This window comes from Lucilia cuprina, chromosome 6, assembly GCF_022045245.1.
Source record: "Lucilia cuprina isolate Lc7/37 chromosome 6, ASM2204524v1, whole genome shotgun sequence".
NCBI classification, from domain to species: Eukaryota; Metazoa; Arthropoda; class Insecta; order Diptera; family Calliphoridae; genus Lucilia; species Lucilia cuprina.
Window position 1 is genome coordinate 39,293,386 of NC_060954.1, and position 14,012 is coordinate 39,307,397.

Below are 14,012 nucleotides of genomic sequence, written 5' to 3' on the forward strand. Positions count from 1 at the left end.
TTACTAATACTTTTCGAATTTTCTATAATATTGAACCTAAAAACATTAAATTGGACATGTAGCTTCCTGATTGTATAAAAATCTTTATGCGATTTTTTTGGTTTCTGGTTGAAAATTAAACATGCGTCATCCTGATTTAATGAAAATGTATAAAAAGGCACTGTCTGGTACTTTTTCGTTCTTCAACTGTTTTTGCTAATTTTCTGTAATATTGAGACTAGAATCATAAAATCAAACTTAAAGAGTTCTCTAAAAGGGGAATTTTTGATATTGCAGATATATATACATTTACAATAATGATATTTATTTTATTCGATTACGATGAGGGTAGCGAAGCACACTGGGTATAGCTAGTTAGATAATATTTTGTTTAGAAAAAAAAAACGCTACATGTTTCATCACTGAATAAACTGTCAACTGTATTACAGTTTGATTACAATTACCACCACAACTACTAACGATAATACTTTATTTTAATTCTTTTAAATAGAGGGTATTAAAAGTGTCACTCTGTATTAAATATCTATCTGTTTTTTCTTCCTCTATAATTTTAAACAGATGCGTTTAAAAATCGTGTCAACTATTCGCATTACGAAAACAAACATATGTTCAGAGATATGAGTGAACATGGTCGTCATGTGTGTAATTGTAATACGCGCTTTCCAATTTATTTTATCACATACTGATTTTAATTAAATTTAATTAATTGACTTCAATTAGTTACTTGACAGCTGTTTATTGTGATGCTAAAAGGCAAACAACAAAATGAAATAAAACAAGTAATATTTCTATATTCGTCTGTGCCGAATCTTTTATTTATTTTGTATCTCTGTTTTTATTTATTTTGTATCTCTGTACACATGTCACACATAACATACACACAAACATATATAAACTGTAGAAGAAAGAAATATTAACCGTTGTACTGTATTACCACCCTCAAACAAATATCAGCTGTATTACCAACATATTACTGCTTTATCTCCTTATTCTTGTTATACCCACTTACCTTCGTGAGAACAGAACAGCATCCAAACATACAAACAAATACACAGCTGAATAAAACCAAATACATCTACACACGCACATGTACATCTTTATCCAATTTACAGTGTTGTTGTTGTTGCTTTTTTAACAAAGCATGAAAAAAAGTGTGGCTTTTTTGATGAAATTTTCAGAGGTTGTCTCGGATTTTTGCTCATATCTCCGTTATTTATTGACCGATTTTGCTGATTTTAAATAGCGATCTTCTCGAAAGAATGTCTAAATGAATTACTGAAGATTTGGATCTCGCCGATATCTGGGGACCTCTAAAAACTGATTTCAACAGACGGACGGACATGGCTTAATCGACTCCGCTATCTATAAGGATCCAGAATATATATACTTTATAGGGTCGGAAAATTGTATTATAGAAATTACAAACGGAATGACAAACTTATATATACCCTTCTCACGAAGGTGAAGGGTATAAAAACACAAAGATACAAAAAGCTAAACTTATTTATTTCTGTCATTTAAATAAATTTGTTAAATTATTCATTTTAAATAGATATTCTAAATTAATATGAATTGACAAGTGAAATTATGAAAATTTTCTACATTTATCTTTTAGCAGTAAAATGCCAATTATTGTTGATTTGTTTTTATGAAAATTTTGCTAAAAAAAATAAGATTTTAACAAACAATTAGCAAACATTGTACTACTAAATGCAAGTGTTACAATTTTAAACTTATTTGCCAAAATCTTTTTTTTTTTTTCTTAAATAAGTTTCTAAAAAATCTGTAAAATTTCGGCTGTTATTGTGAAAATGCATTAACATTTAAATACAAATTAGAAAAACTGTTGTGTATCTGTTATAAACAGGGTTTTAAAATTTAGAAATTCTTAGGAATTCTCATAAACGTGAAATCAAGCGAATGCTATCGAAATAACAATTTGAATCAGAAATCGATGCGAATTGACTTGAATGGAGTCGAATTCAATTGACTAGAAAGAATCGACGGGAATCGACTAGAGTACAGATGACTTAAATCTAATAGAACAATTTCGATAAGAATCGAATTGAAATGAGTTGATTAGAATCAAGCAGAAAACAAACGATTACAATCGAAAAGAATAGATTATATTACAATCAACTAGAATAGAGTCGATTAGAATAGAGAATTTTACAATCGACTAGATTGGAGTCGATTACAATCGAATAGAATAGACTCGATTAGAATCAATAGTAATGGAATATAGTATTGTTGTTGCTGGTATTCATAGCCCTTGACCGAATAATTTCGGTCATTTCAGTATTTAGAACCGGATCTTGAGGAATATCAATCAAGGAAAATAATGTCACTGTTGACTAAAAAGTTCCTTCTGGAATGTCATAGAAGGAGTCATCAGAACTTTAACATCACTCAGTTGGATACTATTTCGAGTTATGTCAAGAAGTATACGAAGGTATGTTTGAGAAAAACTTACAAAGATATATGCAAGATGCTTTAGATCCATGTCTCGTATACTGCAGCTTTGAACGACATACATCGCAAGATAACGCATGAGTGTCGTATATGGAGATCGCCCATAGTAAATACAGAAGAAAACCTCCCGCAGAACACAAGAGTAGTTCTGGCACTACTTAGATCGGGATGGAGCAACAGGGTCAATGCTTACTGTCCAAGTATAGGTCTTGACGACCCAACGAATGTTCCGAATGTGCTTAAGGTTCTCATGACAACCGATCGCATTTTCAACTGCTCAACTGGGCGCATTCAGTTGAAGTAGCCCAATTCTTGACGTGGACATTGATGTGGAGCCTCCCAACTACATTATTATATAGTTTTAGCTCTTACAACATCAACAATGGAATTGAATGGATGGGAATCCACTATAAAATAGAGTCGATGGGTATCGAGTATTGAATAGAGACGATAAGAATCGTCAATAAAATAAAGTCGATGACAATCGACTATAGGATAGAGTCGATTAGAATCAATTATAGAATTGAATCGATTAGAATCGACTATAGAATAGAATCGACTATAGAAGAGATTCGATTTGAATCGACTATAGAATAAATCAACTACAGAATAGAGTCGATAGGAATTGACTGTAACATAGAGTCGACTATAGAATATAGTCGATAGAAATCGACTAAAAAATAGATTAGATGAGAACCGACTACTGAATAAAGCCAATGGAAATCGACTATAGAATAGAGTCGATGGGAAATTACTATGAAATAGAGTCGATGGTAATCGACTATAAAATAGAGTCGACTACAGAATAGCGTCGATAGGAATCGACTGTAGAGTAGAATAGATGAAAACATACTTCGTTGGAAAAAAAAACTATAAAAAAAGATTCAACTACAGAATAGAATCGATGAAAATCGAATAGAATAAAGTCAATTAGATTATGTTCCACAATATATTCTATTCTAAAACACACTCACTATAATTAACAACAAATGCGCTGCTTGCATTAAAGTGCAACCCAAAAACAAAAAAATAAATAATGACATTCTCAATTTGTTTACATCATCAGCTTCGTCAATTTAAAGATGCCAAACCATCATCTTTATGGATTTACAACAACAATGTGTAATTGGACACACTTTGTAAAATGGCAGAATTAAAACATCAAGAATTATTATAAAAATTTTTGACATTTTGACAGTTTATTTGACACATAAACATTTTTCATCAATGTGAATTAAAGCGAATGTTTAAACAAAATAGGAAAAATTTTTAGAAAAATAGAATAAAAGAAAAGAAAATATTTTGTAAATGGAGCACTTTAAAATAAACATTAATTTAAGATCAATAAACAAAAAAAAAAACTAAGAATTAATAATAAAAAAGAATAAATATTACAAAATATGTATAACATCATTTTTATAGTTTAAACATTTATGTTTAAACAAATAAACACTACATTTAATTAAATTGTATATTACTTAAATGTATCAAGTATGGGTATTTGTGTAAATTTCCCCCCATTTTACAAAACTTTTATGATTTAATCGCTAGAACATACCACACTTGAACATTTTCAAGAGGAGGATTGTTTTTGTTTTTGTAATTTAATTGAATTAATTATTGACAGAAAGACCACACATGGTTTTATTTAATTTTATTACATTTTCAAAATATAAAAAAAGAAAAAGTTGTTAATAAATTGAATAATACTTAGTTTAATAGTTCTATAGTGGTATATAGTTCTATATAGGTATATGGTGATGTCCCCATACTTAGAGTGGCTAGGATGGTACTTAGTGTTAGATTTATTCAATAAGAATCAATATTATACAATTCTAAATAAAATTTACACAATACTCCACAAATAGATGGAATTTCCGTAATGTAGTTTTTATTTATCAATACAAAATGAACAAAAACTCGGATTATTTGTGTTAAAATATACATATTTATACCTCACAAAACATTTGTTCTAGGTCCAAATCCATTGATTATCTAATATATCATGTATCCAATTCAAAATTACTTATTATTTTCGAAATTTAATGAAAAAAACGATAGATTTCATGTTAAGTCAAATATTGATAAATTCTGATAGGTATATAGGATAATAAATCGGTTAAGAAATGTCCAAATTTAGTCGTTCCACTACTAAAATATCTACGAAATGTTATTCTAATATATAGAAGTAATAAAAGTATTAAATTTTATAAAATAATGCAGCAATATTAAAAAAATGAACAAAAAACCTAAAAAAGCAAAATACTTTATTGACCCAAAAAATTAACAATACGTTCACATTTTATCAAAAATCTTGTTAATATAACGATTTTACTTGTTATAGTAGAAAATTAAAATATAAGATATTTTTTAAAAAATACAACAAACAAATTGCTTTATTTTGCTAAAAATAATTGTTCACATAAAGTTTTTTCTTAAAATTTATAAAATTTTACATAGGCAAATTACTTAATTGATTCACTGTATACATTTTATTAAATATTTGCTTATGTATAAGTGTTGCCAAAATAAAATTCCCATTATTTTGTTATTATTGATCTTTTTTTTTCTTCTTTTGAAGGTTATATGATTTATGATTTATTATAAGGTTCATAAAAAGGTGTAAATGCTTTCATTTAAACAAAATTAATTGATATCCTATTAACTTTGTTGTTAATATATATGTTTCTTTCTTTCTTTGTTGTCACTTTTATTTTGTTTACTATTGTTGTTTACTTTCATGTTGATGCGTCTATGTGTTGTTTACGTATTTTATTATTAAACCCTATTCGGCAATGATGTGGCAGTTTTTTTCTTTTTATTGGTGAAATAATAATAATTTATATAGTTTTATGATTAATTAGTTAAACATGCAAAAAAATATGGAAAATAACCAGAGTAGATTGGTAACAACTAGAATAGAGAAGACTGAACTTGTTCAGAATGGACTGCAGTGGAATTAACTAGAAAAGAGTCGCCTGTAAAAGTCCACAGGAATCGACTTGAAGAAAGTCATTTGAAATCGACTTGAATGGAACCGATCAGAGTAGCGTCTGTACTGAAATAGACTAGAATAGAGTTCACTAAAACAAATATGTATCTTTAAGAATATGGTTGACATGAATAGAGAATACTAGAATCGAAATATTAGTAGTCGATTAGAAAAAGTGGACTGGAATGGTCTGAAATATTCTATACGAACAATTGGGACGAACGACGAATTTTTCGGAACGAATTTTCGTCGTCAGATATAGAACACACTAAAGTATATGAAAATACGCACAATCAGTGCGTATGACGAAATTCGGCATACGTAACGAAGTGTGCGATATGTTTTATTTCTATTTCTTACGCAGACGAACGACGAATTAATTGGGGAAAATTGTTTTAAGACCAATTCTGGAAGCCCGAATTTTCTGAAATTTGACGAATTGTTGTCGACTAGTTCGTCGTGCTATACGAAATTCATCGTTCGTCCCAATTGTGCGTATACCAATAGGGTCAAACGAGAGTTCACTTAAATCGTAGAAGAAATCCGCATCAAATTAAAATTTATTTTAATATGTTTACGAATTTTCTCTCATTTACATTTAAGAGTTGCCATGCCATTCATATTTGTCTTTGAACAAAAATCATTTTTCTGTGAATGCCAAGAAAGAAGAAGGCAAAATAAACTATTAAATACCCAAAATAAGTACATGGAAGTACTGAAAAAGACCTGAAGAAACGAATTCATTTAGTGCAACTTTTGAAGTGGTGATAAATGGTATATTTTTGGAAGCAGTTCGTTTTATTTTTGCTGGGAAATTAGAATAGAGTCGAATGTAATCGGCTAGAATAGGTTTGATTGGATTCTGTCAGAATAGAGTCGGAATAAATCGACTAGAAATAAGTTGGCTAGAAGAAATTTGACTAGAATCAATAAGAATCTACCAAAATAGTGTCGACTGAAATCGCTTTGAAGTCTATTGGAATAGATAAGGAAACTGGATTAGAATGTATTTGAATCGACTAGAATAAAATAGAGTAGATTGGAGTCGGCCAAAATAGATTTTGGCTAAAATCGACTAGACTTAGCTAGAAGAAAGTCGGCTGCAATCGATTAGAATTTACAAAAATAGAGTCAACTGAAATCGTTTTAAAAATAATGGTATATAGTCAATTATAATCGACTCTAATAGAGTCGAATAGAATAGATCTGGGAAAAATAATAATTTATATGAGCCGATTGGAAACTATTAGAATGTATAGAAGAAAATTATTAGAATCTACAAGATGAGTCGATTTGAATCGACTAGTACAGAGCCGACTAGAATCTACAAGAAGAATCGTATTAAATCGACAAGAATCTACAAGAAGAAGAATAGATTTTTATCGACTAGATCAAAACTGAATAGAAGGATAAAAACTAGAATCGAATAAAAAGTACAAAACTATGAAGTATATTGGAAAGATTGAGTTGATTCGAAACGACTATAATTGCGTCAACAGGAATCAACTCGAACAGATTGGAATTTAGAAACAATTAAAAAGCATAGAAGTCGACGGAAATCAATTATAAATCGACTTCAAGAGACTAGAACAGGGTCAATTAAAACTGAATAGAAGAGAGTTTTATAAAATCGATAAGAAACTACAAAAAGAACGTAGACAGGAATCAACAGGAATAGTGTTGAGTGGAATCGATTACAATAGAATCCGTAATAGCCAACGATAACCAAAAAGTATATAGTAGATGGAAAACGCTGAATAAAAATGGTTAGAAAATATTCTACGAAAAAGAAGACAATAAGCCCGAAGGCAGACAATTGGATTTGAATAGAAAAGAGTTAATTGATATTGACTAGAAAAAGTCGACTGTAATCAAATAGAAAATACCTAATTGACATCGACTAGAAGGGAATATATAGATTGTAATACATTAAACGTTAAAAAACATTTACAACTTATTCGATTAAAATCCACTAAAATTACCTTTTTACAAATCGGTTAAAAGAGAATATAGAGTCGTGTGGAAACGATGACAATAAATTTAATTCAAATCAACTAGAATCAATACGATTAGATCAAAACCAAATTAAAATCGCCTCATCTTTAATACTACATATTTTATGACCTAATATTTAGTATAATCATATTAACAATTACAATTATTAAAGTTAAAGAATTTCGATACATACCTATCAAACGTTATTAGTTCCAACAGCTGATTATGACAATATTATTCTTACTTTCCTTTTAGTTAATGAAAATCTGTAATAAAAATAAAAGAAAACTAAATATAATTTCAAAGTTTTCTGTAATTAATATTATCTGAAACATAAATATTCTATTAATAATTGTTTGCACTTATCTTCTTATTCTTTATTTAACAATTCTGTTAAATTAATTTAAACATTTATTTCAATTGTTTTGCTTGTTTGGCCACACAATCTTATCTTTTAGAAAAAAAAAAGAAAACTAACTAAATAAAGCAGTTGGCAACACGCAAACAGAAGCTAGAACAAAACAAGAAGCAAGAAATTGAACTAATAACTTCAAGAAGATCTGTTTTGAGTTTCGAAAAAATAGCGCAAATATGTATTTAGCCGCTACAAATAAATTTCCCCAGAAAAAAAAACAATTTTATATTAAAACTTAATATATTATTATTATTTTATAGCAAGGTCGATATTTATCGTAACTAATCTTTATCATAACACCAAACAGCAACAACTACAAACAAGCAATTGATAAAAAATATATATACAGTGAATCAATTAAGTAATTTGCCTATGTAAAATTTTATAAATTTTAAGAAAAAACTTTATGTGAACAATTATTTTTAGCAAAATAAAGCAATTTGTTTGTTGTATTTATTAAAGAATATCTTATATTTTAATTTTATACCATAAAAAGTAAAATTGTTATATTAATTAATGAGATCTTTGATAAAATGTGAACGTATAGTTAATTTTTTGGGTCAATAAAGTATTTTGCTTTTTTAGGTTTTCTGTTCATTTTTTTAAATATTGCTGCAATATTTTTTAAAATTTAATATTTTTATTACTTCTATATATTAGAATAACATTTCGTAGATATTTTAGTAGTGGAACGACTAAATTTGGACATTTCTTAACCGATTAATTATCTTATATACCTATCAGAATTTACCAATATTTGACTTAACATGAAATCTATCGTTTCTTTCAGTAAATTTCGAAAATAATAAGTAATTTTGAATTGGATACATGATATATTAGATAATCAATGGATTTGGACCTAGAAAAAATGTTTTGTGAGATATAAATCTATATATTATAACAAAAATAATCCGAGTTTTTGGTCATTTTGTATTGATAAATAAAAACTACATTACGGAAATTCCATCTATATGGGGAGTATTGTGTAAATTTTATTTAGAATTGTATAATATTGATTCTTATTCAATAAATCTAACACTAACTACCATCCTAGCCACTCTAAGTATGGCGACATCACCATATACCACTATAGAACTATTAAATGCTAAAATCTTGATTTTCAACCTCATTTTAAATTCTTTAGTTTATGAATAAAAAACAGAAGGCGTATTTGGATGTGGATAGTTATTTTTGATTTGGGTTCTAATTATAATATATATATATATATATATATATATATATATATATATATATATATATATATATATATATTATATATATATATATATATATATATATATATATAATAAGTGTATGTATTAGGTGAAAAATATTGCTTTTATTGACATTACGGTATGATAACCACCTCTATTTTAAAATATCTAAATTATGTATTTTTCCTGTACTATACGACAGTTCACTTTACATTGGTTCCAAGCAACCTAAGGTCTGTTTAGAGGTCTAAATTTAAACATAGGGTTCCTCCTAGTTCGTATATAGATTTTGAAAAAGATAAGTCAGGAGTCCAATAGTTTTCCTTGGATACAAGTCGCCTCCATTTGGCAGTTAAATATTTTGAAAAAGCACTCAGTGCCTTTTTTCCAGTAATTCTTTTTTTAAAGTTATTGATTAAACATTTTATAATTATATTTTATTGATTTACACTTGTTCTAGAAATCTAAACTAATTTTTTATATCGAAATTGTCTCATTATTTTCCTTTAAACATTTTAAGACATTTTCACCCAATGAGGATATGATTTTTGCAAATCGCAATTGAAAAATACTTAACACTCTTCCTTTTAACAATAAAACAATAAATTCCAAAAATAATTAAAAAATAATTTGAAAAACCCAATGAAATTAATCGGAATTCTCAATATGCAAAATACTTTATTGACATGGAAATTCTGATGAAAAATAATAAAATGCAACAACAAATGCACCAAAATTTGTATTTTAATATTTTTTCTAATATTTCCCATTTTACACAATCTCTATTTTTAATTGGAAAACATATATTTACTTTTTAAGTGTTTTTTTCGAATTTTATTTATGAACAAAAAACAAAATTCTCTTAAAAAAAGGTAGGCAAAATACTTAGTTGATTCACTGTATTTCAACGTTGACAACAATAATGATGGATTTATTTTGGCAATAAATGAAAATATGTATTGATTATTTTATTCACATCTAAATATATATAGAGTGATATTAAAGTTCATATTATGACAAATCAATGAAAATGCTTTGAAACTAAGAACTTAATTTATTTTCAAAGTATATTTACATCTTTGGCTATAGGAAAATTATAAGTACTTTTTGAAAAGCCAGAAAAAGTACCAACAATAACTAATTGCATAAAACTAATATGTGAATTAATATTTGTGCTAAATTTCAATTTCTAATAATGATTTTAATGTTATCATAAATTTAGCAATTTTTTAGCAATATCAATAATATTTAGAGGTGTGTAAATGAAAATTAAGCAACACGTGTTTTTTAAAGGCCCAATAAATCAATGTAAAAAAAGAGAAAAATTAGCGAAAGTGCAACACTTTTTTTCATATTAACGATGTAATTTGTTTTATGACTTACATACATGTTCGATTTCACACAAAAATATGCTTAAGAGAATCAATTTATTATTACTCTATAATAATTTCGAATCGATCTATCGATCGAGATATCTAATTGATATTAATCATCACTACTCTGGCAATAACTATTGACTATTTTCTAATGGTCTTTTATCGAACCGGTTGATTGCACTTGATTATATCATCAATTATATTCCAGTCGATTACATTCTCGTCGAATTTACCCTTCACTAGTATATTACAATCTATTCTGAACGATTTTATGTGATTCCATTCTTGTCGATTTCAGTTAAGTCTTATTCAGTGTAGTTCATTATATTTCATAAGATTCCAATTGACTCTATTCTAGTTCAATGCAATATTCTCTCAAGTCGATTGCAAACATTATTGCAGTTGATTCCAATATGTTCTGTTCTAGTCATTTTAAATATTCTCTTAGCTAGTCTTTTCAAATAGACTTGGTTCTAGTCGATTTCAATGCATTTACTTCTAGACGATTCTAATATACTTTTTTCCCAATCCATTGTAATGATCTCTATTCTAGTCCAATAGATTTTAATCTAGTCGATACCAATAGACTGTGTTCTATTCCAAGCGATTCTATTCTGGTTGATTTCAATATATGTATTTCTGGTCGATTTCAATTGATTCTATTCTGGTCGATTTCAATCGACTGGATTCTAGTTTATTCCAATTGTCTTTCGACTAGAAGATTTCAATCTACTCTGTTCTAGAGTAGATTGAAATCGATTTCACTCGATTCTTCTAGTTGATTCCAATTGGCTCTTGACTATAAGATTTCAATTTTTTATCTTCTAGTCTATTCCAATCAACACTATTCTAATGAATTCCAATCGACTTTATTCTAGTTGATTCCAATTTACTTTATTCTAGTTGATTTCAATTGACTCTTTTTTAAGTCGCTACCAATTGACTCTATTAAATCGATTCAAATAGAATCGATTTCTATGGACTAAGTTTTAGACGATTCCAATCAATTCTAATCAGATCAATTCCAACAGATATAAAGCTAGTCGATTCAGATAGACTGTGTTCTATTCCATTCGAGTCTATTTTAGTCTCTATCGACTCTATTATATTCGATTCCAATCGAATCTATTCCAGTCGATTCCAATCGACTCTATTCTAGTCGATTCCAATCGACTCTATTCTATTCGATTAAACTCAACTCCATTCTTTTTTCTAGTCGATTCATTTCGACTATATTCTAGTCGATTATAGTCGACTCTATTCTAGTCGATTCCATTCGACTTTATTCTAGTCGATTACAAACGACTCTATCTAGTCGATACCAATCGACTCTATTCTAGTTGATTCTACTTTATTCTAACCGATTTTGTGAATTAACTCTTTTAAGCCACTGATTTACACTTGCATGCATGTTGTTTTCGTACTCTTATTTAATGTTTATTTTTCAATGAAAAACTGCATAGTAACAGTATTTTTTTTTATTAAATATTGTTGTTCATTTTGTTTGCATTAATACCGTTTTCTCATTACATGCACATAAAGTTAAATACATTTATAAACTTACACACTGCATACATCCATACATATATAGTATGTATGTTTTCATACATTTATATGCAATATTTTTTATTGTTTTTTTTATTGTTATTGTTTTTGTTTTAAGTTAGCAACAACAGGTTATTATGCAGACTCTTATTTATATACATATGTATATGCATGGAGATTAGGGTGGTGGCGGCAAGAAATAAACATTAAAGTTATTAAGTCCGACTGAAATCGACCAATCGGAACATTTTGCTAAAAAGTCAATTGAAATACATAGACCTGGACCATACTAGGAAAACTTTTGTTGAAAAACTACGTATTAACTGCATTGATTTCATGTTATACGAATGAGAAGAATAACAAAACAAAATAAGTTTCCGAGTACGGGAATCTCCGTATCGCGAGAGAGATGAATGATATTCCTTTTCTTTCTCTCTCACGCAAAATCAAAAGTTTCTCAAGAAAAGTTTCTTAGTGTCTACCGGCAGATAGTTGATTGGTATCAACTAGAATGTCGGAGTGCTTTTTCATCCAGTGGGTAGACTTAACAATGATCTACCACCGCCCCTGAATCCTTCAATGAAGAACTTAGGTGGCAATTTTTGTATATGGATAGGGCCAGTCTATGTACATGTACATTGCTGAAGTACTCGAGCTATATAATCTAAACATCACTTTCGTTTACAACCACGCAGATGGGATGGCCTCTGTCGATGTCAACAGCACCTGGAGACATATTTGATAGTCCAAAATACCCAAAAATATGGATCAGGATCCCTCTTTTATGAACCGATAATGTGACAAAAGGAAATAGGAATTCCAAAGTCAATAATTTCAATAATTGCCATGACAAATAGTCGCGTAGCATGTATCAATTTATCTCGTTGAGATGGCAACAGCACCCAGGAACTTCCCCGAAGCGAGAAAGACATACTAAATTAGTATTAATCTCCAATATATGGATACTTTCTCAATCGTTCACACAATCGTTCGCATCGGTTCCATTCTCTTGATCATAAGGATCAATAAACAGGATGACAATTCCTCAGCATATGGCGACGTCCCAAAACTAATCGGGTTTGGGAGACCAGAATATGCTGCTTTGTAGACAGACCTGTTCGAAGAAAGAATTATCCAACCCATTAGGTATAGAATATATCAGTCCTTAACCCAACATTCTCTCCTCGAGAATTTGGGTTTAAACCACAGCCACTACATGGATCCCAAAGGAACCTCAACCAACTGACCAGCCAGGACATAGTCCTGCGGGCAACTGGCCATTCGTAGTACCAGATTATGCGGTGCTCTGGTTTAACCCCTTTTCATTTATAGTCCCGGCCAGACTATAGGTATTGGAAAACAACTCTGTTTCACGGGATTGCAATAACATCAAGGTGGAGGTTTCACCAAGGCAACATGGCCCCGGGGGAAGTATCAACTAGAATATAGTGGATTAAAATCGATAAGAAAAGAGTCGTTTGAAATTAATTACAAAAAAGTCAAGCGAATAGAAATAGAAATGATTGGAAGCGACTAAAATGGAATCAACATAATAGAGTTGATAGGATTTCAATCATTGGAATCGTTTAAGATAATGTCGATTGTAATCAACTAGAGTAGAGACGATTGGAATTGTATATATTAGAGTTGTCTGGAATCGATAAGAAAAGAGTCGATTGGATTACAATCATGAGATAATGATGATTGCAATCGACTAAAGTAGAGTCTACTGAAAACTTATAAATTAGAGTTGTCTGAAATAGATAAGGCAACACTTAAAACTCAATTGAAATAAATCGTCTAGAATAGCATCGACTGGAGCCATTTTAAATCTACTCAATTGTTTGTGTCTCTCTCTTTTAATCTAACTGTTAGTTTAACCATTAGGTTAAAGTCAATTCAATTGATTATAAATTCATTGTCTAATCTAGTGTTAACACAAGCGAATATATTTTCCAAATAAAAATAAATGTCGCTAACCGATTACGTTTATCAGTTAGAAT

The 14,012-nt window shown here is 29.0% G+C and overlaps 1 protein-coding gene across 4 annotated transcripts in view; it reads right to left on the reverse strand.

Moving 5' to 3' along the window:
* LOC111680074 (sestrin homolog) overlaps positions 1-14,012 on the reverse strand; it is an 89,753-nt gene that overhangs the window by 67,182 nt on the left and 8,559 nt on the right. For all 4 annotated transcript variants that reach the window (XM_046955650.1, XM_046955646.1, XM_046955648.1 and 1 more), the window contains one exon: positions 7,653-7,725. The gene's annotated coding sequence lies outside the window, so the exon portion shown is untranslated. The remainder of the gene's footprint in view (positions 1-7,652; positions 7,726-14,012) is intronic.